This window comes from Typopeltis vanoorti, chromosome 12, assembly GCF_054136105.1.
Source record: "Typopeltis vanoorti isolate ZY-2024b chromosome 12, IOZ_Tvanoo_1.0, whole genome shotgun sequence".
Lineage (NCBI taxonomy): Eukaryota > Metazoa > Arthropoda > Arachnida > Uropygi > Thelyphonidae > Typopeltis > Typopeltis vanoorti.
This window is the reverse complement of record NC_143560.1, coordinates 45,573,880-45,600,419: the sequence shown is the minus strand read 5'-3', so window position 1 is coordinate 45,600,419 and position 26,540 is coordinate 45,573,880. Positions and strand designations below refer to the sequence as shown.

The 26,540-nt window shown below is 37.3% G+C and overlaps 1 long non-coding RNA gene across 2 annotated transcripts in view; it reads right to left on the bottom strand.

Moving 5' to 3' along the window:
- LOC150100746 (uncharacterized) overlaps positions 1-26,540 on the bottom strand; it is a 48,825-nt gene that overhangs the window by 12,588 nt on the left and 9,697 nt on the right. The window contains exons 2-3 of one of the 2 annotated variants that reach the window (XR_016549197.1): positions 21,468-21,588; positions 9,312-9,426 (exon numbers count right to left, since the gene is read on the bottom strand). This is a non-coding gene — a long non-coding RNA (uncharacterized LOC150100746). The remainder of the gene's footprint in view (positions 1-9,311; positions 9,427-21,467; positions 21,589-26,540) is intronic. The other variant, XR_016549196.1, reaches the window with a different exon arrangement.

Here is a 26,540-nt window from a genome sequence, read left to right as displayed (position 1 = left end):
TGCCAAACTCTGCAGTCCACATTCCCTCAGCCGATTCTCATAACTATCCTTGTACAGTCCTGAGACCATCTTTGTCATCCGTCTTTGTATCTTTTCCACAGTTAATTTATCCCCTTCAAATCCTGGAGACCAAATCTGAGAACAATAATCCAAGTGTGGTCTGATCAGAGATTATACAACGGAATGATAACTGTTTTATCTCTGCAGGTCAGTGTCCTTCTCATTATTGCAGCAATCCTCTGTGTTACCTTCACCCCTTTGCAATATGTCCTATAAATTTCAGGTTTCTATCAATCATCAACCCCAGATCTCTTGTCTCCCCTACTTCCTCCAGTATAACTCCTCCCATAGAGTATGCAGCATCCCATCGATGTTTCCCAAACCTCAAGACCTTACATTTTGCTGCATTAAACTGACACCCCCATTCATTTGCCCATCTATCTAGCTTATTCAAATCCTCTTGCAGGGCTACCACATCTGCACTATTACTAATAATCCTTCCCAGCTTCGCATCATCTGCAAACAACTGAATATCCCCTTGCAATGTCATTGATATAAAGGTTAAACAATATAGGTCCTAGTACAAGTTGTTATATATATTTCATTCTTTATAGTAAAAATGGACATTTCTTTTCATATTTTTATATTATTATTTATGTTATTAAATAAATCATTGTTCTGGCATATTTATATGATAATGTGTACTTACATAATAAAATAATATATCATGTACATACAAACACATTTATTTTTTAACTAATTTTTTCCCTTTACTTAAATTGATGCTAAAGAGCATACTTGTTTATTTATGTGCATAAATATTTTTCATATTTGATTTAATTAATTAATTAACAAGATATTCTTCCATTTAAAATGTCCATAAATGTTACTAACTTTTAGGGGCCCTGCTTTACCATTTTGCAGAGGGCCCCGCAAAATGTAGAAACGGGTCTGGTCTCAGCTCTGGCATGTTTCTAGGGCAGTGGAAAGAGGGTAAGATAGTTCCATTGCATAAAGATGACAAAGTATAGACCAATTAATACATCAGAAGTGTTAGTTAAAGGTAAAATTCAATGGTGGGTGGATAGGGATGCGATACACTATAGTGGGCAGCAAGGCTTTGTGTATATATATATATATATATATATATATATATATATCTTGGGGGAGACCACTGATGACTGAAACCGGGAATATTGAATATATAAGAAAAATCTGGTCAAACCATTTTAAGACTATCTTCCACCAAGGAAACAAAACTACAATGCCAACAATAGAAGAAAATAATAATGATCACCCAAAAATTTTACAAGAAGAAGTTAGATACGCAATAAAACAGATGAAAAACAATAAAGCACCAGGCATTGATACTATCCCTACTGAACTGTGGTCATATGGAGGCAGCATATCAATAGAATATTTAACAACCCTATTCAATAAAATACTACAAACAGAAGAGATCCCAGATGACTGGAGAACTGGAAAGATCATCCCAATATACAAGAAAGGAGACAAAAGAGACTGCAGAAATTACAGACAATCAATTTACTCCCTCACACCTATAAAATATTCATAAGAATTATACAAAATAGATTAAAAAACACCTACAAAGAAATGAGAGGCATAGAACAAGCTGGTTTCCGAGGAAACTATTCAACAATAGACCAAATTTTCACATAGCACCAACTAGCAGAACTCAGCTGGGAAGACCATAAAGAACTATATTGTTGTTTTGTGGACTTTAAACAAGCTTTCGATAACATCAACAGAGAAATCCTTCTTAAAATTCTACTAGAAAAAGCAACAGACAAATATATAATACAGTTTCTGATAAAATATTACTCTAAGACAAATGCAATAATTAAAAAGGACACACTCACAACAGAACCCATAGAGATCCAAAAAGGAGTAATGCAAGGATGCCCATTATCCCCATGCCTATTCAACATATATCTAGAAGAAGTTGTAAAGAAAGCAATAGACAATGAGCCTGGAATCAATGTCAACGGTTTAAACATAAATAATATCAAATATGCAGATGATCTCGTCCTTCTTGCAAGAACCCCAAATGAACTACAAAAGTTGATCAACAAGCTAAATGAAACCTGTAAAACATATGACATGACAATAAATATACAAAAGACAAAAGTGATGAAAATAGGGAGGAACAGAACTACCATCTCAGCCACCCTAAATGGAGAACAATTAGAACAAGTAGACAACTTCATATACCTTGGATCAAAACTAACAGAAACAATAGATGAACTCAAAACAATCAAACACAGAATAGTGATAGGATGGACCACCATGGGAAAATTACAGAAAATCTGGAAAACAAACAAGATATCTAAACAAGCCAAAATCAAATTATATGAAGCAATAATTATACCAATAGTCATCTATGGAGCAGAAGTGTGGACAGTTAAAAAAAGAGAGGAGAAAAAACTGCTGGCATTTGAAATGAAATGCTTAAGAAAAATAAATAGAACAAGTTGGATAGAAAAGAAAACAAACATCACAGTCAGACAAGAACTATTGTATAAAAAGACAATAATAGAAAAAATTAGAAAACAACAACTGAGATGGTTTGGACACACTGTACGCATGGATGCAGACAGACTTCCTAACGTCCTAATCAATACTTTTCCAACTGAAAAAAGAAGACCTGGAAGACCAAGAATGACCTGGGTGAAATTAATAAAGAACATCTCGGGATGCAGAACATATAAGGAACTTTTTCGAACAGCAAGAAATAGAGAAGACTGGAAGATCCTGCTCAAGAGAAGACTCAACCCGTCTTAGACGGAAGAGAAGAAGATATATATATATATATATAAAATAGTGTCGTCATCTATGGTGGAGACCAAGAACTTTTCAGCCCACCCTCGTATATAGTGAAGAACATGGCTTTGTAAAGGGTAGGTCTTGTCTTAGTAATTTATTCACATTTTATAATAAGTGACAGCAGAAATGGATAAAAGAAATGGCTACATCATGATACTGCTAGACTTTGCAAAAGCATCTGAGCAAATACCACATGGAAAACTATTAAAGAAATTGGAACGAATGGGCATAAAGGCGAAGGAACTAGGAGATGGGTATAAATTGTTCTACTCTGGAGCAAATAAAGAGGGAAGAAATGGTGTTGGAATTGTGGTGTGTGGCAGATTGAAGGACAAAATATTGGAAGTGTAGAAGGAACGGCAGGATCATGCAAATGAAACTGGGTCTTGGAGAAGAGCAACTGGTTGTCTTATGCATATACGCCCCACCAGTTGGCTGTACAGCAGAAGAGAAAGATGAATATTGGAATGTGCTAGATGAAGAAATGAGGGAACTAGAAGAAAACGAGATGGTGATTGTCGGAGGAGACTTGAACGAACACATAGGGAGACAGAATAGGAACTGTGAAAGGGTGCATGGTGGCCATGGAGTGGGAAAATGATGAACCAGGAAGGAGAGAGGATTTTGGACTTTGTAGTAGTGTTTGATCTGGCAATTGTGAACTCCTTTTTCTGTAAGAGGGAAGAGCATTTGATAACATTTAGAAGTGGCAACAATAGTTCACAGATTGACTACATTTTGACTAGAAGAAAACATCTTAAGGCAGTAACAAATTGTAAGGTAATCCCAAGCGTAGCAACACCGGCTGCTGTGCACAGATTTAAAATAAAGTCGAAGATAAGAACCTTTGGAAGCCACTGGAGGAAGAAAATTAAGTGGTTTCGCTTAAAAGAAGAGAGTGTGAGGAACCGTTTTAAGGAGAAGGTGTTAGAGAGGATTTCAGATGGACTAGAAAGTGTACAAGACTGGTGGAGACAATTCAAAAGTAATTCTAAGCTGTGCAATTGAGGTGCTTGGTGAAACATCCAGAAAGATTAGAGAGTAGAAGGAGGGTTGGTGGTGGAATAATAATGTGTAAGAAGCAGTGATGGCTAAGAGGAAAACAAAGCAGAAGTGGGATGAGTCAAGAGTGGAAGAGGACAGAGAGAAAAAGCGAGAAGCCAAGAGAGTTGTTGCACAGGCAAAGGCCATGACATATCAAGAACTTTAATGATCAATTAGAAACAAAGGAAGGACAGAAAGATTTATTGATTGGCAAAATGTAGAAATAAGGCATCAAAGGACATCATACATGTGAGGCAGATCAAAGACACTGAAGGAAGGGTATTAAGGAGGAATGTGGATATAAGAAACAGATGAAGAATATACTTGAAGGGCTTCTGAATGAAGAAAATGCAAGGACTCACAGAGAAGATGGGGAGCCTTATGAGGGGATGGTGCAGAACGTTAGTAGAGTGGAAGTGAAGGAAGCCATAAAAAGGATGAAGAATGGAAAATTGGTGGGCCCTGACAGGATCCTAGTGGAGGCATGGAAGCCACTGGGGGAAAGAGGGAATTGACCTGCTGTGGGACCTGTTAATAAAAGTTTGTCGACAGGAAAATATACCTGAGAAATGGAAGGAATGATGTTCCACACAATGAAGATCCTAGAGAGGGTTCTTGATGGAAGACTGAGGAAGGAGGTGGAGATTGTAAAGGAGCAATTTGGCTTCATGCCTGGTCGATCAATGACAGATGCTATCTTTGGGTTAAGACAGATGGTGGAAAAATTTTGAGAGAAGCAACAGGAGCTACATCTAGTATTTATTGATCTGGGGAAAGCGTATGATAGAGTGCCAAGGCAAGAAGTCTGCAGGTGTCTGAGGGAGAAGAAGGTACCGGAGAAATATGTCAGGTTGGTGCAGGAGATGTACAGAAATGTGAAGACAAGAGTTCGAACCTGCCTGGGAGAGACAGAAAGTTTTCCAGTGACAGTTGGCTTGCATCAAGTCCGTTCCTGTTTAATATTGTGATGGAGCTGGTGACGGAGGAGGTGAGAGAAGATGCGCCTTGGACTATGTTGTATGCAGATGACAGTGTGCTGTGTGCAGAATGAAGAGAAGTGGGAGCTAAACTGGAAAGTACTGGAAGAGAGAGGTATGAGACTGAGCAGAAGTAAGACAGAGTATATGTGTTGCAAAGTGGATGGCAGCCAGGAGACAGATCTGGAGCTGGAAGGAAATGTCATCAGGAAGGTCAGTGACTTTAGATACTTAGGTTCAACAATGAAAGAGGACGGTCAGGCTGAGAAGGATGCGGGATGCAGGATACAAGCAGGATGGAGGAACTGGAGAGAGATGGCTGGAGTGCCATGCGATAAGAGGGTGCCGATCAATCTAAAAGGCAAAATCTATAGGACAGTAGTGAGACCAGCTATGACATATGCTAGGGAAACTGTGGCCCTGAGGAAAAATAACATCAGCAGGATGGAGGTAGTGGAGATGAGCATGCTTAGATGGATGTGCAGTGTGACCAGAAAGGATCGTCTGAGAAATGACTATGTAAGGGGAATGATGAAAGTTACGAACTTAGGAGCAAAGATACAGGAGGCAAGGTTGAGATGGTTTGGTCATGTGCTGAGGAGGGAGGAAGAGTATGTGGGAAGAAAGGTCATGCAGATGGATGTGCAGGAGGAGGAAGTGTGGTTGGCCAAAGAAGAGATGGTGGAGGAGGACTTGAGGATGAAGTGGATGTGGCTACAACCCAAGACAGGAGGTTGTGGAGGAAACGCACCACAAACAGTGACCCTCCTCAAGTGGGAAAAGCTGCAGAAGTCGAAGAAGATAAAGCGTTACTAGCATTTACTAGTAGCTAGTAAGAATTTGCCAAACAGATAGGATTGCAAAATGGCATCCTATCACAACACCTCTTTCAAACTCAGTCAGTTCCCTTCTCACAGTCATTTCACCCAGACACACTTGCAATGACTTGTGAGAATCATATTCCTCCAATTTATACCAGCTAGAAACACGACTCATTACATGGCACAGCGCACCTTGTCCATGTGGGGTGGGGGGGAATCTGTTGACTTCTTTACAAGCAGCGTATACTCCTGATTGCATTCCTCTTGAATGTTTTTCTACAACTGTGCTGTCATGACTTGATTTATTTAGAAATCTGCAATATCTACAATATCTTTATCTTCAGTACTTATGTTACCTTTATCATCTTTCAGTCTTTTACAGAATATACAGAGAACTATTTCTTCTATTTCAAAGTCTCTTTCAATGGTCTTCTCCAGAATATTTTGCCAGTTTCATGATAGTTATTTTCAATGTTCTTAAAAAAATCTTTCAATGACTTTTGTTTAGCTAATTTTACACACTGCTTTGCTTTCTTTCATCTTCTCTGTATTCTCTCAGATCAAATGCTGTCTCATATTGTCAGGAACGTTTGATACCTTTATTTTCCTTACTGCCTCTTTAACTTCCTGAGCCCACCATGGAGTACTGATTTTTTTCTATCCTGGCAGGAAACTCATTACATGCTTCTCTTCCTAAATCAATCAGATTTCTTCAGTGTCTTCCTTTCTTTTAGTGTTCATTTAAGTGTTCTTCAGTGTCTGCTACTGAGTCTTCAAGGTTTGATTCTTGTTTTCAAGCTCTTTTATTTTTTCTTGAATAATGTTTGTGTATTTGAGTCAACAGTTCAGCTCTGAAAGCTGCTCAACTCTGATTCCTTTTAAACTCTTCTTATTATGCTTTTCAATATGATATTCTATTTTGTCCTACTCAAAACTAAATTTTGATCATTTCCAATTTCAAATCTTCAGCATACTTTTGTCCTGAATTAACTTGAAGATAAAGACAACTGTTTACCAGTTAATTAGAGAGTGCATGAGTGCACATGAGCTATGAATATCACTGGTGGCAACCACTGTCCACTACTAAAGGTTAATTAGTAATAAGTGATTACTTTAATAATACACAGGCTAAACAATTTATTTCTATGATTACAATTTTATGCTTGAATGATTTCATTCTTATGTTAAGTGATATACAGAAATACAGTTGGTGAAACTGTATAAGTAGGGGTGCTGTAAAGACGGGTAATTTACATCGTCTTTTCTCCTCTGCTATGGTTCGCCGAAAATGCCTGGACAACTGCCATCTCCAATAGCTCGAACAGATGCCTCCAATGATCGTAATTGCTGCCAACTGACTCTCTTATGGATTCCCAAATCTGTTCCTTCCCTCTGGTGATGACTGGAAACCTTTCCTTCTTCTGCAACGTCTGGAAACCCCCTCTCTCTGGCCTGGAAGCTCCTCTTTCTGGCGACGAATGGAACTGGGAATCTTTATGCTTGGCTCAGTCCCTTTTTATTATCCTTCTCTGAGACCTCGCATGAAGTTTGTAACCCCCGAAGAATTCGGCATGATTTTTTCATCTTAAGTTTCAAGTTCGCCCCGCTTTCTGTTCTCCTCCACTTTCTTTTGATTGAAAGTTGTTTGAACCTTTCTGACTGACTTCAGAGGTGTTTACATGCAGAACTTGTAAGCCTTTCACATACACAAAGTTTATAAACAACCTTTCTTATACCGCCATGTAGATCTATTACATACAGCTCCGGCAGCAAAAACATTGCCTTGTTTTCTTAAAACTCTGAAATATTCTTATTAAAGGAGTATATACAGTTAATTTCCAAAGGGTTATTTACAAAAATATCTAGTACAAAATATATAGAGACAAACAAGTTATTTTTACAACATTCTCATGGGACCTAACCTATGTAAAAACTGATGTAAAGCGCCTTGATATTTTTAAGCTACATCAAGTTTTTACAATGCATCTCAAATGGAGTTTTCTCCTTTTCATAACTTTTAAATCTGCCTTGTCAACAATATAGTTAAATGCACTTGTGTGCTGTTTGTTTAACCCTTAACTAGTTGCACTTTTTTGTTACATAATTAGGCGCATGGGATTAGAATGTCAAAAATCACTCCTTACTTCACAACTGATAGCTGCCACATGACTGATTCGGCATGGGAGCAGCAAAAAACTCAGCTACTTGAGATTGCAACAAAATTCCTTTATTGGTTTTTGTCAGAAATCGAACTTGAATGATAGTCGGAATCAAACAGACCCCATACGACTAATTAAAGGTTAAAGAAAGTGAATATTAATTTTTTCATGCAGTCATCAATAGTTATTATGCATTACATTAAAAAAAAAATTTTATTATTTTTTGTACTAATACACTAAAAAAAGGATCTGATATGGTATGAATGAATGAGTAGCCCTATTCAATGTTCGCTCATCAATTACCAGTTTTTTTAGTTGCAAATACAAAGACAACTGTTTGTTGTTTGAATAAAAATAATAATAAACTAAACAAATCCCATTAAAAAATATGGAACACATGTATTTATTAATTACGAATCAGCCTCCCTCGATGGGTCCTTGACTCCCTAGAGGTCACAGATAATAATAATTTTCTCAATGACCATCAACAAAAGAAACTATGGTCATCATCATCGCCCCTCTGTTATTTGGAAATTAACAGCTAATTTTTAGTATAGTGGCCAGACTTATCACTTGAAGAAACTTAACAAAATCTGTTGTTCTTCCTCTTCTGACTTTAAGCTAATCTTTCAGATAGGCCACAATAAGAATGAGAGTAGGAGGAATGAATTTGCTATTCTGAAATGGGATTGAAATGTGTCACTGCTCAAAGCAGAAATGATGCTAATTTTTGGATACCCATTCAGAAGAACTTCTATATAAGGAATTGGGATCATGTGACACCTTCAGAATGCCTAGCTGTATTCATACTGATTTAAGACATGGTGAACAAGCATATATCCACTATCCCTAGCAATTCAGATGTGATTTAATTCTTCTAAGAGGTTTCTCAAAGAGCATGTGGCCAGTGAGCCAAGGTTTTGATGATGCTGTATTCTGAATCAGAATGATGTTGATTATGAATATTATCTTTCACTGAAAGCAAGTTTGTAGCAGGTAATAAAACTAAACTATTATTCTTGTTTAACTAGACGATTAAGATAAGGTATGCAGTTATTATAGACTAGATTCCATTGGATTAACTAAAATTTTTTTAATGCGAATCCCACGGATGAAAAATGGTACATTAGGTGTTCTTATGGGCCTATTGCATAGTACAGTGGATGGGACAAGCACAAGATAATCTGATACCCAGCTCTAGAGCTCACAAAAATGCAACTTTTGCAAATCACTTCATACCTTCAATAAACATGGTAGTGGTTGTTGCATAACATGCAATAAAAGCTATTTATCACTTAAAAACTTCTATATATATATCCATGTGCACAATGGAAATTGAACCAATTGGCTGGTTGGGGGAGCAGAAGTGCTATCCACCTACCAACCAAGCTACCAATGAGCATACATTTTCCTCTTATGAAAAAAAATTATCGTAACGACAGCAAGGAACATTTCAGAATACTTACTCAAGCAAAACACCAACTGGCACAGCAAACAGCAATACTCCAAGAGAAAATCTATTTCTATATTTCTGTCCTGGAGTTCCTTTCAATTGTTTGAAGGCAGAGTTCTTCAATACGCCTGGAAAAAAAAAAAAACAGGAGGGGGCATAAACACACACACACACACACATATATATATAAACACAGTAACATTAAAATTTCCTGGGTTGCAGTTAGTCATATGAAAAACTCTGTGAGGAAGGGATACATGTGAAAATATGAGACTAGTGATTATGAAAAATTTAGGAGATTAGGAGATAAATGAGAGCTAGAGAGAAAGAGGAGTTGGGTGGAAAGAATACAGATGCTGCTTGGACACTAATCAAGAGACATTTAACAGCAGCAATGTTTAAGTGTATTCCACAGGTGAAACGGCTAAATAAAGAAGGATTTATGGAGGCAACACAAGATGAAAAGTACTTATCAGTCACATGAGGAGTACAAAGAGCAAGCCAGGAAAGTGACTCAGTAAATCAAGAAAAATCTTAGAGAATTATTTTGATATGTGGCAAGCAGAAGGAAATATGATTATGGGAGGATGTCAGTGGATGAAAATGGTAGACTGGTAACTGTTGCAAAGGGTATAGTTGAGGTACTGAACGAGTAGTATGGAGTCTCCGTGGCTCAGTTGGTATAGATGAAGCCCTTTGAAGGAAAGAACTGGGCTCAATTCCTGTGCATGACATGAGGAATCTTTATCTGTTCTCTTTTGACTAAAGGTGAGTTAGCAGGTCTTATACAGAGGTGGAGGGATTTTTCACCTGAAAACTTGGGTTTTTCATCCCTCAAAAAACAGGTCCCATGAACACACGCACATCTACAGACATAAATACATTTCCCCCAACGCCAGGCTCTGTGACAAGCCGGTTGGGATTGCTTAAAGTCGCATCATGCACCAAGATCGAATGAGCAGTATATCCAGGTATTTCATTCTTATGAATGTGGCATCATAAGAAGCTTGAGTGTAGAGGGGTATGAAGGAGGAGCATCTAATAGTAGGTAAGCAGGAGGTATATGAGGAATTATATAAACTTGATGCTAATAAAGCAGTAGGAATTGAAATATATCACCGTGCACCTTGAAGGGATGCTCCAGGGATATAGCATTACCCTTGGCATACCTGTTTAACATGAGTCATGCAACAGGGCAAGAGGATAAAATTGTTTTTTTTTTTTTTTTTTTGAAGAATCATAATAAGTTTCTTGGCATAATTAATTGTAAATAACTGTGTGTTTATGAGCAAGAGTTGGTAAAAGTTGTACAATTGCAGTGTTTCTAGTGTGTGGGCTTGTTTGTTTGTTTGTTGTTTACAAAATCGTTAAACTTAGAGTGGAGTATAGTAACTGGCAAAGGAAAGATGGGAGAGGCTTTGTCTCCATAAGAGTTCAATTTTGAATTTAGTCATCATGCAAAGTGTGATCTCAATGAGGACTTGATGAGTGGTAACGTATTGGTAACTGAAAGTGTTAGAAGTGAGGATGCCAAAAGAAGGATGAGTGCTCATCTGATAGCAAAGAGGGTAGTATAAAAGAACAGCAAAAAATTGTTAAAAAAGTTTTGAAAAAGTGAATGAGCGATCTGATGAACTTAACAATTGACATTAAAAATGACAAAAGTGATACGAATGTAGCAGAAGTTGAAAAACAGAGTGCAATTAATGCAAGCGGTGTTGATGGCAAAGAAGTGTGTATGGCTGGTATGAAAAAAGGTAATGAAAGACCTGCAAGTGGGCATTGTATGGGGGATTGGATTATTACAGGTGTGGTACATGAGCAGGTGCACAACGTTTGTTTTTCTGGGGGTAAAATTAATAGTGTGAATGAGGCATTGGATATAAGGAGTAAGCAAGCAAAAGAGTTGGTAGTGGTAACAGGGGCAAATGACTTGGATGGGAAAAAGGAACAAGTAAGACTGGATATCAGGAGGTTGTTGAGAAGGATAACAAATAGTATGATAGGAAACGTAGTCAGTGTGTTGCCCAGGTATGAGAGTGATGAAATGAGGCAGAGACCGAAGATTGTTAATGCTATAGTGGCAGAAATGTGTAAGGAGAAAGGAGTGCAGTTTGTTAATGTGTGGAATGAGTCTGAAGGATGAATTGAACTGTATAAGAGGATGGACTGCACTTGAATGGTTTTGGTGTGAGTCATTTGGAGAGACTATTGCTAGAAAGTAGAGAAATGAGTGCAGAGAATGAATATGATCAACTAACAAGCAATGCGAAAGAGTAAGGAAGGAGAGACTGAAGTGGTGATTATGAATGAAGAAGTGAGTAGCATGAGTATAAAGAATGAGAGAACAAATGTGCAAGACAAATAGGGAAATGGGGAGACTCAGGGTGGACAGGGGAATACAGAATGAGATAATATGATGCCTCAAGAGGATGTTAATACATGTGTAAACAAAAAGGGAAGGGGATGAACCTGGGATCAAGGGGAAAACAGTTGGATTTGAAGAAGGTTTTTAAATGAATAAGGAGAAAAAGAAATGGCTCGAGTTAAGTATGGAAGAAGTCACATCTAATAAGTGGTATCAGTGAAACTTGTTATAGATCCAGGAATAAGCTATTATGTTTGTATACACATGTTTGTAACAAGAAACAAGGCATATGAAATGGATGCATTAATTGAGTCTGTCACCCAAAAATTGTTGAAATAAGTGAGTTGGATGGGGATGACACCCTGACAGGAATAGAGATGGAAGGATATGACATGTTTTGTGAAGACAGAAAGAATAAAAAGATAGGGGAGTGCTATTGATTATAAAGAAAGAGTTATGACCATACAAGGTAAAGATGCAAGAGGAAAATTTTGAGGAATATGGTGTGAGATAGAGGTGAATAGAATGAAATACTTAGTTGGATGTTGTTATAGATCTGGTAAAGTGGATGGTAGTGACCATGAAATGTTTAATCAAATTAGCCAAGTAAATAAGAAAAGGGTGATTTTAATTAGATTGGGATAACAAGATAGCAACGAGAAGTAAACAAAATGAGTTTCTCAAGTTTTTGAGGGACAATTACCTCAGGCAGCATGTAACAGAGGGCACATGAGGATTGAGGGTCTTAGATTTGATCATCTCATCAGAGGATGTTATTATAAATGAGATGTCAAATCACCCTTCAGTTGATGAGAGTGACCACAAAGTGATTACCTGGCTAGCTGCCAGCAGTGTGAGGACATTTGTGAGGAAAGAGTGTATATGTGGAACTGGTGATTATGAGAAGCTCAGGAGACAGCTTGCAGGTGTAGCATGGAATGAGGAGTTGGGTAGAAAGGAGATCAATGCTGCTTGGATGATATTCAAGAAGTATCTAATAGAAGCAATGTCTAAATGTATTCCAAGGGTTAAATAAGTTAGGTGGTGCAAAATGGATGAATGAAGAGATTAGAGGATGAATGCAACAGAGAAAAAAGGCATTATGAAGGCAACACAAGAAGAGTGATAATAATCAATTCCATGAGAATTACAAAGAACAGGCAAGGAGAGTGACTTGATTGGTCATCATCATCATCAAATTCCTGCCATGTACCCTCAAGGGGTGTACAGGATATGACATTACTACATGAAAAATTTACATCATTACTAACTTCCTATCTACAATTTTCCTCCAAATCAGTCTATTACTTGTCAATACTCCAACGTTATCAGATCTTATATTTCTATCATCTAAGGCACTTTGTACCGTATCAATCCACCTATATCTTGGTCTTCCTCTAGGTTGTTTTCCTGCCAACCTGGCAGAGAACACTTGTTTTGCTAATCTTTCCTCTCCCATTCTATTTAAGTGACCATACCACCTGAGATTAGCTCTGCTAACGCATTCCTGGATGCTGACAATGTCAAGTTCTTTCCTAATATCCCTCATTTTTAATATGATATTGCCATTGATGCCATCTGTTCACGCCTCTAATCTTTCTCAGGACTCTCATATCTGCGGTCTCTAGTCTTTGGTCAAGTGTTTTACTTCTGACCCAGCTCTCAGATCTATAAGTTAAAACTGGTTTGAACACTGTCTTGTATACCGCTAATTTAGTGTTCCGACTAATTTCTCTCTTATTCCATATGAATTTATTCAATTGACTTCCCACCATACCAGCTTTGCTGATTCTGTTGTTTATTTCTATATTTAATTTACCATCTTCAGTAAAAATCGTGCCTAAGTAACTGAAATGTTTTACTTGTTCCACAGGTTGTCCATTCACAACACAGTTAACATTTTCAATGATTCTGCCTATTTTCATTGTCTTTGTCTTTTTATTGCTGACCTTCATACCATATCTATTACAATAGCTATTCAATTTAGTCAGAGAATCTTGCAGACTTGTAGCGGATTTATTTAGAAGTATAACATCATCCGCATAAAGCAAAGAGCTGACATTAACATCTCCAATTTTGATATCAGGTTTAATACCACTTTCCTTCATAATGTGATCCATATAGATAATGAATAACAGAGGGGATAATGTACATCCTTGTCTCACACCAGATTTAACATTAAACCATCTTCCTGTACTTCCTTCAATTCTAACTGCTGACTTGCAACTCAAATAAAGACTAAGTATTGCTTGATATAATGCCCCATTGACACCATATAACTGCAGCGTATTGAATAGCTTCTCTCTTGGCACCTTGTCATATGCCTTTTCCAAATCGACAAAACTTAAATACAGATCTTTGTTATATTCCCATGCTTTCTCGACTATTTGTCGTAAAGTGAAGATCTGATGCTGACAACCTCTATTTGGCCTGAATCCAGCTTGTTCTTCCACAATTCTTCTCAACCGTTTCTCAAGTATACTTGCATAGATCTTGCCAGGAACACTCAGTAGGGAAATACCTCTGTAATTCTCACATTCAGTTTTATTTCCCTTTTTATATATGTGTACTATGAGAGCTCTACTCCAATCATCGGAAATTCGTCCCTCAGTCCAGGCTTTCTGAACTATGCAGTGCAGCCACTGTAAGACTTTTATACCACCATACTTCAGCATTTCTGGTCGAATATCATCTACTCCTGCTGCCTTTCCACATTTCAAGCTTTTGATGGCTTTTTCTACTTCAAGTATGGATATGTATTCCTGACTGCATGCCTGGTCAGTGTTTTTTATCACTGTGCTGTCATCACTGCTTGTTTCATTTAGAAGTTTTTCAAAGTAATTACTCCATACTTCAAGGATATCTTTTTCTCCTGTTTTCATGTCACCTTTATCATCTCTAACTCCTTTTACAGCACTCTTTCCTCCATTCCTAAGCTTCTTCAACAACCTCCAGAATATTTTGCCACCTTCTTGATATTTATTTTCTATATTCTTGCCAAAGTCCTCTCATGACTTTTGTTTAGCTAGTTTACACACTGTTTAGCTTTCTTACATTTGTCTCTGTATTCTGAAAGAGTAAAAGCTGACTTATTTGCCAGGAACTTTTGATATGCTTTCTTCTTTTCCTTCACTGCCTCTTTAACTTCCTGTGTCCACCAGGGAGTTCTGATTTTTTTTATCCTTGCACACAACCTCACCACATGCCTCTCTGGCAGAATCAATCAATGTTTTCTTCAGAGTTTGCCAATGAATCTCCAAGGTTTGATTCCTGTTCTCAAACTCTTTCATTTTCTTTTCAATAATCTTTCTGTATTTTAGTCTACAGTTCACATCTGAGAGCTGCTCAACTTTTATTCGCTTTAAAACTTTCTTACATGTTATTCTTTTCAATATGAAATTAAATTTTATCCTGCTCAAGACTAAATAGTGATCACTTCCAATTTCATATCCTCTGTACACTCTGGTGTCCTGCACCAGGGAGAAAATATCACTATCAACAATAACATAGTCAATGAGACGACTTTTCTTATTCCTAGCCTCTTCTCTCCATGTGAATTTGTGCACATTTTTATGTTGGAACATGGTGTTAGTAATAACCAGTCCATGTCCTGAGCAGAAATCCAACAGATATTTGCCATTATTATTAGCTTTGCTCTTTTCTCCAAATTTTCCCAAAATATTTTTATATGTCTCACAATCATTTCCTACTCTGCTATTTAGATCCCCAACAAGGATCAACTTTTCCTTTTTCATTGTGTCAGTTGCTTTTTCTAAAGCGTCAAAAAATTCCTCCACTTCTACCTTAGTAGAACCTTCTGTGGGACCATAGGCACAAATAAGTCTCATTGTCCAGTTCCCCATTCTCATATTTGCCCACATTACTACTCTACTTGAGACTGACTGCCATTCAAGAAGATTAGTCTCGTATTTTGTGTTGAATACTATGGCTACTCCTTCTTTTCCTTGATTGTCATTGCCTGAATATAACATTTTGTATTTATTGCTCAGAAAGATCTCACCAGTTTTGGTCTTTTTTGTTTCAGTCACCCCTATTATGTCGATCTGGTACTTATCTAATTCCTCAGCTAGCTCCATTTCTTTGCCATTCAGGCTTCTTACGTTGATAGTACCAATCTTTAACTCTGGTGATGTTGAGTTGGGGTTTGTTTTCAGATTTGTTCCAGTAGCTGACTTTTCGCTGTTCACCCTGGTTCCCTGGCGAAAACAACGGGGGCCTTGTTTAACCGGGCGATGCCCCAGCCGGCATGAAATTTTGTCATGTTGTACCATCATTTTTTATTTTGGTTTAACCAATAAGAATACAATTTGGTCGGCTAAATCCCAAATTGCCAGCCCATCCTCGTTCGTTCAGTATCAAAGTAGATACCCAACAGGGTGCACCACGAGAAGGTGAGGATTGGACATTAGGTCAGAAGCCCTGGTCGGTTCTCCGCATTCCTTTAAAGGCTATGTGGAGGTCTCCTCTCAGTTATACAGCTTTGACCCTTAAGCACCCCAAGGGTAGCAAAAGGGAACTATGAGTAGGTTAGCTAATGAAACCAAAAAGAATCCTAGAGAGTCCTTTTGATAATGTAGGCAGCAAAAAAAAAGAATGATTATAGAATGATGACATTGATTGGAGAAAATAGTATAAGAATGACTGCTGCAGAGGATATAGTTGAGATATTTAATGAGCAGTTCATAAAGGTCTTTCATTCTTGTGAACATGACATCATGGAGAGTTTGAGAGCTGTTGATGATGATGAGGAGACACTGATTGTAAGTGAGCAAGAGGTATATGGGGAATTGAGCAAAATTGATGTTAATAAGACTGTGGGACTGGAAAATATATCACCATGTATTTTGAAGGAATATGCCAGGGAGTTGGCATCTGCCTTGATGTATTTGTTTAATATGAGTCTTACAATGGATCAAGTTCTAAAGGAGCAGAAAGAAGGCAAGATCGTGCCGCTTCATAAGCATCAAATTATAGGCCTATCTGTGTGTCAGTTATGGTTGAAGTGTTGGAAAGGGTGGTGAGAACCAGGATCCAGAATTGGGTTGACAACAGTGGTATTATCTTTCATGGACACCATGGATTTGGTGTCCATCAAAGTCCATGCTGTCCACCATATTTGCTTTGATGGACAGCATGGATTTGCTAAAGGGAGGTCATGTTTTAGTAATCTACTTACTTATTACAATAAGGTGATGGCTTCATTGGACAAAGGAGATGGACACACAGTACTATACCTAGATTTTGCAAAGGATTTTGATAGATTACTGCATGATAAGTTGATAGTCAAACTAGAGCAGATGGGGTTGGATATTAGACTAGTGCACTGGAGTGGAGATTGGCTATCTGATAGGGCAAGTTATGTATGGGGAAAGCAATATCCCAGAAGAGGAAAGTCGCTAGTGGTGTGCCTCAGGAGGTCTATTTCAGGGCCAGTGCTGCATAACCTGTATATAAATGATATTGGGGAAGACTTGGATGGGGATATTCAGTTGTTTGCAGATGATGCAAAGTTAGGACGAACCATGAGGGGCAGAACAGATGTTGTGGCCTTACAAGGAGATCTGAACAGACTGAGTGAATGGACACAGGAGTGGGGGGATACCAGTTGAATGTTGCAAAATGTAAGGTTGGTTTTAAAATTAGGCAACAAAGATGGGATGTAGAATTTATGTTTGGTGGGATGGTGGATATTGTTGGAGGTGGATGAAATAAGTGATCTTAGAGTGATAGTAGATAATGGTCTAAAATTTAGGACACACTGCCAAAATTGTGAGGACAACACAATGAATTCTGGGAATGATGCAGAGGACACAGACTTGTAGAAGTAAGGAAATTCTTGTTCCATTGTATAAGGCTTTGATTAGGCCTTATATACGGACTAACTGAGCACAGATTTGATCACCTGGTTTTCAAAAGGATGAAGAGATGTTGGAAATAGTTCAGAAGTGATTAAATAGTTTTTGATCTCTGGAATGTCAAATATGTAGAAAGGTTGAGTTGAGATGATGCAATTTGCAGACTCTAGTGGATAGGAGTAAGAATGATATGATAGAGAAGTAAAAGTTGATAAAGGATTGTTATAGGATCAATGTTGAAGAAGTTTTTCATAAAATGGTGGTGGGAGATCAGGATAAAACAATAGGTCATCCCTGCAAGGTGCATAAGGAGGGCGTGAACAAGGGAGTGAGAAGCAGGTTTATTGCATGCAGAGTTGTAAATGATTGGAATGCCTTGCCTGAAAGTGTGATGTCTGATGAGAATTTCAATGCGTTTAAGGCAAGGTGTAATAAGCTGTGTGTATGTCAAAAGGGACTTCCTAGATGAGTCTTTAACCCTATAGGGTCTTAGGATAATAATAATAAATAGCAGATATATTACTACAAGCAACAGTCAGCTAGAAATATTTCAACATTGAATTTACATCTTTCCAGAAACAAAGCAATAGAAGCATTATTGTTATAAAAGCAAACAAAACCAATGCCACAGGAGTTATATATGAAATGTATCAATTTAATTCCTGGAATGGCCATGTAGTGTTGCCCATGTGACGATTTGGTTGGAGTCACTTGAGTAATCGTCTTTGTACATGCTTTAACTAATGCATGCGTAAACCTTAAGCCAATAGATCCATTTGCTAATTGGCTACTGCAAAAACAATAGAGTAGAAGTAGAAAGTATTTTTAACTTGAGTATAGTTATGTTAAAGATACCAAGCAATTTTAAACCTGGTTTTACTCCATTTTTTCCAAGTAAGCAAACAGACAAAATGTTAAGTTTGCACCTGCAATTTATGCAAGACTAGCTGATCCCACAGGTAGTGCAAGACCAAGGCAACTCGTGGTAAAAGTGGAGCAAGCTCTGATCACTAATCTTAATATTTACCCTTAATGCCAAAACACATCTCCAAGAAGGGGATGTATAATGTTTTGTATTAAAGGCAAGGGGCCACTACCCAGACCGGTTTCGACCTTTATTGAGGTCTCATCAGTGGGAGCTAGGCTAGAAATACCAAGATTTAGTAATGCAGAGCTTGTAAGTATTTTACCAAAACAAGTTACCATAAGGTGTTATAACCTTATTAAATAAAAATCTCTGAGGAGATATAGAAATTGCTTGGTATCTTTAAAAAAACAATAGAGATCTGCATGTAACCTTTGGCATAAAAATATGTAATCGAAATTTGGAGCAGCATGTTAACATCAAATTTGATGTTAACATTGGCACTTGTGAAAGTGGCATATGGTGTGGATGCTCTGAAAAAGTCAAGTGTTTTTGAGTGACAATAGAGTCAAAGTGAGCAAGAAGATGTGAACAATGACCCCAGAAGTGGACAGCCAAAAACAAAAATGATGGACACAAATGCGAACATAGTGCGAGATTTGGTATGGTCTGACAGACGATTAAGTGAGCGATTAATGGCTGATAAATTGCAAATGAATCGAGAAACAGTCAGGGTAATTTTAACTGAAGAATTGGGTATGCAAAAGATTTCTGCGAAGTTTGTGACTTGGATCTTGACGAATGAGCAGAAGCAGTGGCAGCTTCAAATTGTAACTGATCTTTCTGCAAATAAGCACATGTTTCCAAGAGTAATTACAGGTGACTAAACCTGGTGCTTTCAGTAAGATCACAAATGCCACAGCATGCAGTGGAAAACCCCCAAGTTCGTCATGTCCAAAAAAAAGCACGCATGTCACGTTCGCAGTTCAAGACCATGCTGGTGTGTTTCTTTGATCACAAGGGGATAGTCCACTATGAATTCATTCAACGGGAACAAACTATCAACCAACAATGTTATTTAGAGGTGTTGAAAAGATTACAAGATTCTGTTCAGAGAAAAAGACCTGAATTGTGGCCCGACAAGTGGATCATCCATCATAACAATGTGGCAAGCCATAGTGTGCTCATAGTGAGAGTTTCTGGCCAAAAAAAATCGATTACTGATCTTGCTTATTCACCTGACTTAGCTCCTTGTGATTTCTGGTTGTTTCCAAAATTAAAGACTGCACTAAAAGGATGAAGATTTTCTAAGTCAGGCAATGAATTCCACTCATTCACTACCCTCCAGGCAAAAAAAATTTGTTCTCACACCCCTGTTAACCACACTCTTCTTTAATGTCCAGGGATGGCCTCTTGTTCTTCCATCACTATAACACAGCTGAAACATTTCTCCTGCATCAATCCTATAAAAACCTTTCAGTAATTTAAATGTTTCTATCATATCCCCTCTTCTCTGCCTATCGACCAACCTCTGCAATCCACAAGCTCTCAATCTATCAATGTAGGGAGCTTTTTTTACATCACTCATCAACTTAGTCACTCTTCTCTGAACCCTCTCCACAGCCTCCTCATCTCCAAGGAATCCAGGTGACCAGACCTGAGCACAGTAATCCAAATGTGGAAGTATCAATGCTTTATAAAGGGGAATAATAACCTCTTTATCTCTAGATGTCAGTGTGTTCCTCAACATCCAAGTATTCCTATGTGCAATCTTGGACACCTTAGCAATGTGTCCCCTGAACTTCATCTCCCTATTTACCAACATACCTAAGTCCCTAGCCTCATCAATCTCTTGGAGTACTGTTTCATCAACATAGTACACAGCTGGTAATAATCTTTTAATTCCAAAATGCATGACTTTACACTTTTCCACATTGAACTGACATCCATTACCTTTTGCCCATTCTACCAGCTTATTTAAATCATCCTGCAAACTTTCAACATCAGCTTGATTTTTTATTGTGCTACCCAACTTTGCATCATCAGCAAACAACTGAATATTTCCCTTTAAGCCATTTCTTATATCATTTATATACAAATTAAACAACAATGGCCCAAGCAAAGAACCCTGAGGCACAACACTGCTCACCTGCCTCATCCTGGACTCGGCTCCTCCATACACCACCTTCTGGTATTTCTCCCTGAGTCTCCTATCCATATCACCAATTTAGTATCCATTCCCATCTGCTCCAATCTGCATAACAGTGTTCCATGGGGTATCCTGTCAAAAGCCTTAGCAAAATGCAGAAGTACCACTGTGTAGCCATTTCCTTTGTCCAACTCAGATGTCATTCTATTATGAAAAGTTAATAGATTGCTAAGGCAGGATCTACCTTTAACAAAACCATGTTGACCTCTATAGAGTATCATATCCTGATCCACCCATTCTTGAATTTTGTGTTTGACCAACTTTTCCAATACTTTCACCACTACTCCTGAGATGGTGATTGGTCTGTAATTAACTACCGCAGTTTTAGAGCCACCCTTATGCAAAGGAACCACTTTGCCTAACTTCCACTCCCTAGGGACCATACCATAGTTCAAACATAAGTTAAATATCCAAGTAAGAGGGGTTGACAATTCCTTTGCACATTCACACAACATCCGAGCTTATATTCCATCTAAACCTACAGCAGTGTTTGCATTTAAATTTTGCAATATATTAAATACCTCTGATTTCTTAGCTTCAATTCTGATATTAGTTATTGCTACAGGTACAGAGATATCCTCACTTGGGTGATTAATAAATTTTTATCTTAGAATTAGTTATATGGTCTATACCAGAACTCTCAAGAAGATATCTCAAAATAATAATCATCTTCCACTAACTTTACCAATAATGGAAATAACTGCAGCGATGATATCCAAGAGCTATTTGGATTATTAATGTAAACAGCAAATGGCTGAAAAAAAGAAAGAAAAAGTAGCATATAAATGTTAATTATCATGGTGAAATCTGCCCGATTAATAAACTCCAATGTTCACAAATGTATTACTTACTGAAACCACAAAGCCACAGCTATACCACAGCTGAGAACTGTGAGAACTAGTTTAAGATCAATAAGATGCCAGGTCATTTTTATCTCTTTACCATGTTTAAAGGATGGTCTCTTCATAACACCTACCAAAAAACATGAATAAAGTTCACCAATCTCAGCACACTTTCAAATAAATTAATTATAATTCTTAATAACACACATGCCAAAATGCAAATATGGCTCTACTACAGCTCACTTAGCTGGAAAAAAGATCTTTGAGTCACATCTCACCCCTGATGAGAATATTATAGACCTCTTAAACACAAGGTTAATTTGTGTTTAAGAGTTCTTTTAAAATTGACTAAAATGAGGCTAGATATTCGACTCAAGACAGACTGCATGAATGCAATGTCTTCAGAGTTACATTTAGATATCTCTAAAACACTGAAGAAACTGGTGTTTAGGCTGATGAACAACAATTGATGTTTCAACATACACGATATTGTAGTGTGTGTGTGCACTAAACTTGGGCATTTGGTAAGTCAGCAGCAACTAAATCCTCTGCCTAAACTTTCATGTTAGTAGGGGCGTTAGTAGTTTGAACATATCCCTTCCTTCCCAAGCCAACAGGCATTAAATCACCTGAATGGAGGAAATTATCTAGGCGTGAACTAACATAGGGGTCAACATGTGGCATCCACACTTTGCTTAATTAGAGGTACCAGAAAATCAAGTTTGGACTACAGAGCAAAGACAGTTTACTTTATCTCAATGTCTTCCTGCATGCAATATATGAGGGACACTTTCAAAATTAAGATATCAAAGAGTCACCCAGCATCTCTTCCTTCGAGGGTATAGCTTTAAAATGCTTATTTCAATGACCAGTCATCAGATGGTACATATACTGCAATTATCCAAGTCAGCACATGCTACTTATTCTGATGGGTGTGCCTGAAAGGTGAGTTGGCTGGCTGGCTAATTTATAGTTTATCGGTGCAAGGACAGCAAAGGTCATATCATACTATTCCATATCAAAGGTTACAGTAATACACAAGTTAATAATAGTCATAAAGAGATAAATTGTGGTAGTAAATTAGTTAGTTACCCATGAATGGAATTTATATCAAACATGTTTGTATAAATTAATACTTTGTAAAAGTTAAAAACACATGCAATGTGTCTGAATCTGATAAGATATGCCTGAGTGCATATGGCTCAGCTAGAGAAGCAAAAATTTCATTCCACTCCTGCTGGCACTCCACCAGAATATGACAAATGGAGAGACAAGTGTTTCATTTTTCACATGCATGTGGGTCATCAGTCCTCAGTAAATAAGAATGTGTAAGATGACTAAGATCTATGCAGAGCCTAGCATGAACAGTCCTCTCTTCTGTTTCTACATTGATTTCTACTGGAAAAGACTATTTTTATGGCATAGTTATGAAACGACTGCTTCCATCTAAAGGATAGAGCTGGGTTCATTTGCTTCAATATAAAGGCTTTGAGTGGACAATATGTGAAGGCACCAGACTAGACTATGAATGCTTAACTTCAGGCTTAATCTTGAGCAATTTACTTGTCAGTGCTTCCTGCCATGATGACTGCAATTTGGTAATTAGCTTTGAATTTTAGAAATCTTATAAAGTGTCTTAGTCTATATATGGGACTGTCAAACAGCACATCGAAAAGGTATGAGCTGATCTAGCACCTGCATCTGCAGTTTCATTTCTCTTAATTCCAATGTGGCTGAGAATCCAGTACAACCAAACATCAAAATTAAAGGTCTTCAAATTTGTACAACAGTTGTAACACCTCAAAACACTGGATGTGGATTATACACAAAAGACACGATGGCCTGTAAAGAATCTGTATATACATGAATCTGTATATACACACTTTTGGGTGATTTTCTTTTATATGCACAAGTGCAAGTAAAGGAGTCAGCATAGGAGGCAGAAATATAAACAACTTAGGATATGCAGACGATACAGTACTGCTAGCTGAAAATAAAAAAAGATCTTCAAAACCTACTGGAAGAGATGCTGAAACTAAGTGAAAAATATGGACTCAATTTCAACTTCAAAAAACCAAAACCATGCTGGTAACAAGAGAAAATACCCAATATAAATATTAAGATCAGAGGAAATACTTTAGATCAAGTAGAGTTATATATATATTTGGATCAACTAATTACAGAAAATGGAAAGTGTGATAAGGAAATATCAAGAAGAATAGAAATTGCTAGATCAACCTTCATTAGCATGAAAAACATTCTGACCTCAAGAGAAATTCACACAAAAACAAGAATTAGGCTACCCAAATGCTACATATGGTCAACACTGCTATATGGAGCAGAAACCTATACACTTTCAAAATATTGAGAAAATAAACTAAAAGCCTTTGAGATGTGGATCCTCAGAAGAATTCTCAGAGTCCCATGGACTGTCAAAAAAACTAATTCAGAAATATTAGAGATTACGAATTATAGATGCACTAACACAAGAATATTTTAATATTTGCGAAATATTTCAGACTGAAACTAACAGACTATCTTCAGTGGCTACATAGGAACAGTTTTTAACAAAGTGGAATACCAACAATTGATCATTCAAAACATTAATAAGCATTAAAGAGAGCAAAAATTTCATCAGAGTGATGACTACATTATAGGTATTAATTCGCAATTTCATACAATAATCTTAATTTATAAATAACATTAGATGTAGGAATTAAAAGTCTCAATTAAAAAAAAAAAATTAATGTGTTATCCTGATTAAACTTTCCCATATTTTTGAAAAGGATATACAGTCATTTTGATTCAAGTTAGGGTGTTGAAGTAAAGCCTCAGCACGCTCTTTGAATAGACATTCAAATTTATAGTGACATCTGTGTAGAAGGTGAGTCTTGGACCAGAGGATGTTGTGGCTTGTCTCTATCCTGTGCTGAGCCAATCCAGACTTATCGGATTTGTTGTGCAGAATGTATGATTGATGTTCTTGAATTCTTTTTTCTATGGAGCATCCTGTTTGTCCAAGGTAGGACAGATTGCAGGAACTTGATACACACCAGGCAGAGACATAGTTGAGTGTTTATCTTTAAAAGAGGGGAAATAGGTGGATATTTTGTTAATAGGTATATAAGTGGCTGTTAAATCATATTTCTTCAGAATTCTTGAAATTGGTTCTGAAATCCCAGAAATATATGGAACTGGAACTTGGCATATTGATTCTTTGTTGTTCTGGATTGGATTGTAGGAACTGAAAAGATGTTGTGTACTTTTTTCAGAGAAGCCATTTAATTTCATGTGATGTTTGATAGTTGAAAGTTCTTTCTGTAATTCATGAGGAGTTGAACAATTGGTTTTCTAGCTCACTGGATTAAACATTTTATGATTCCTGTTTTTTGATAAGGATGATGAGCAGATTGTTTGAGAATATAATGTCCAGTGAAAGTGGGTTTTCTGTAAACTGTTGTTGTATGAATACCTGGAGGTGAATGGATGAGGAGGATGTCTAAAAAGGGAACTTGTTGTCTTTTTCAATCTCCACGATAAACTTAATATGAGGATGCAAGGAATTGATTCTGGCTAAAAAGGAAGGTAAGGAATCTCTGTTATGAGGCCATACCAAAAAGATGTCTATATATCTCACCCAAAAGGATGGTTGAGGGAATATAGATGAAAACAGGATGTCTTCTAGATGTTCCAAATAAAAGTTGGCTAGAGCAGTTGAAAGTGGACTTTCCATGGTTGTTCCTTCTACTTGGTTGTAGAATTTGTTTTGACACAAGAAATATCCAGAGTGCATCACGAAATCAAATAATTTTATAATATCTTTCAAACAAGCAAATCAGGTAAAGACAAACCCTAGAGAGTTTTCCAGATGTGTGGCAAGCAGAAGAAAGAATGATTATGGTAAGATATTGTTAATGGATAAAAATGGCAGAATGGTAACAACTGCAGAAGATTGTTGATATATTCAGTGAACAATTTATAAGGAATCTTCATCAGGTGAAATCATGAAAAACTCAAGTGTAGAGGACATAGGAAAGGATGGCTTAATTGTGAATGAGCAGGAGATATATGAGGAAATAAGTTTATTTCAAAAAGGCGATAAGATTTCATGCAGGGGCACGCCAGTAGTGTCCGGCGCCTGTGTGCAAAACTTTAGTTGGTGCCCCTATCCCCCCCCAATAAAAAAATCACTTTAAAAAAACGTTTTTTTTTTTTAAAGTATTTCCTCCTCTTTGGTGCCTGTGTGCATCGCACACATTGCACATATGGCCGGCACGCCCTTGATTTCATGACATATCACCACATCTTAAGGGAACGTTCCAGGAGATTGGCCATTACACTGGCTTGCCTGTTTAATAAGTCTTACAACAGCATAGGTTCCAAGAAAGTGAAAAGAAGGTAAAATTGTTTTACTACATAAGGTGGGGATAAGGCTGTGGCTACAAATTATAGGTAAATCTATATATCCAGAGTTGTGGTTAAGGTACTAGAAGGATTGGTGAGAACTAAGATACAGAAATGGGTTGATAACAGCAGTATTCTCTGTTATGTTGCATGGATGTGTGTTAAAGGGAGATCATGTTTTAATAATAACTTACTTATGTATTATAATAAGGTGGCAAATGTCTTGAACAAGAGAGAGAGAGAGAGATGCACATAAGTGGTATACTTGGATTTCGCAAAATCTTTTGATTGACTGTCACATGACAAGCTATTAAATAAACTAAAATAGATGGGTTGATTCTTGTAGACAGGCTTATACGTTGGTTATGCATTATTAAAACACTTAAGGAATAGAACAACTTAGTTAAGGATATAAATTAAATTAAACTTTAATAAATATTTTCCGATATTTCGGCAACGTCACGTTGCCATTTTCTAAAGGAACTTAAAAAAAAAAATTTCCTTGCACGTAGGCACTACAACACAGAAACTGGGAATGAAGAGATGAAGCTATTGTTCTCCTAACAGTCCTGATGGTGCCCTCTAGCGGGCTAAGTAGGTGTTCTTGGCCGTTGGGCTGAAGGTCTGCAGATGTAGGCCTCCCAAATTTGGGGCAGTCACATACAACCAAATTTGTTG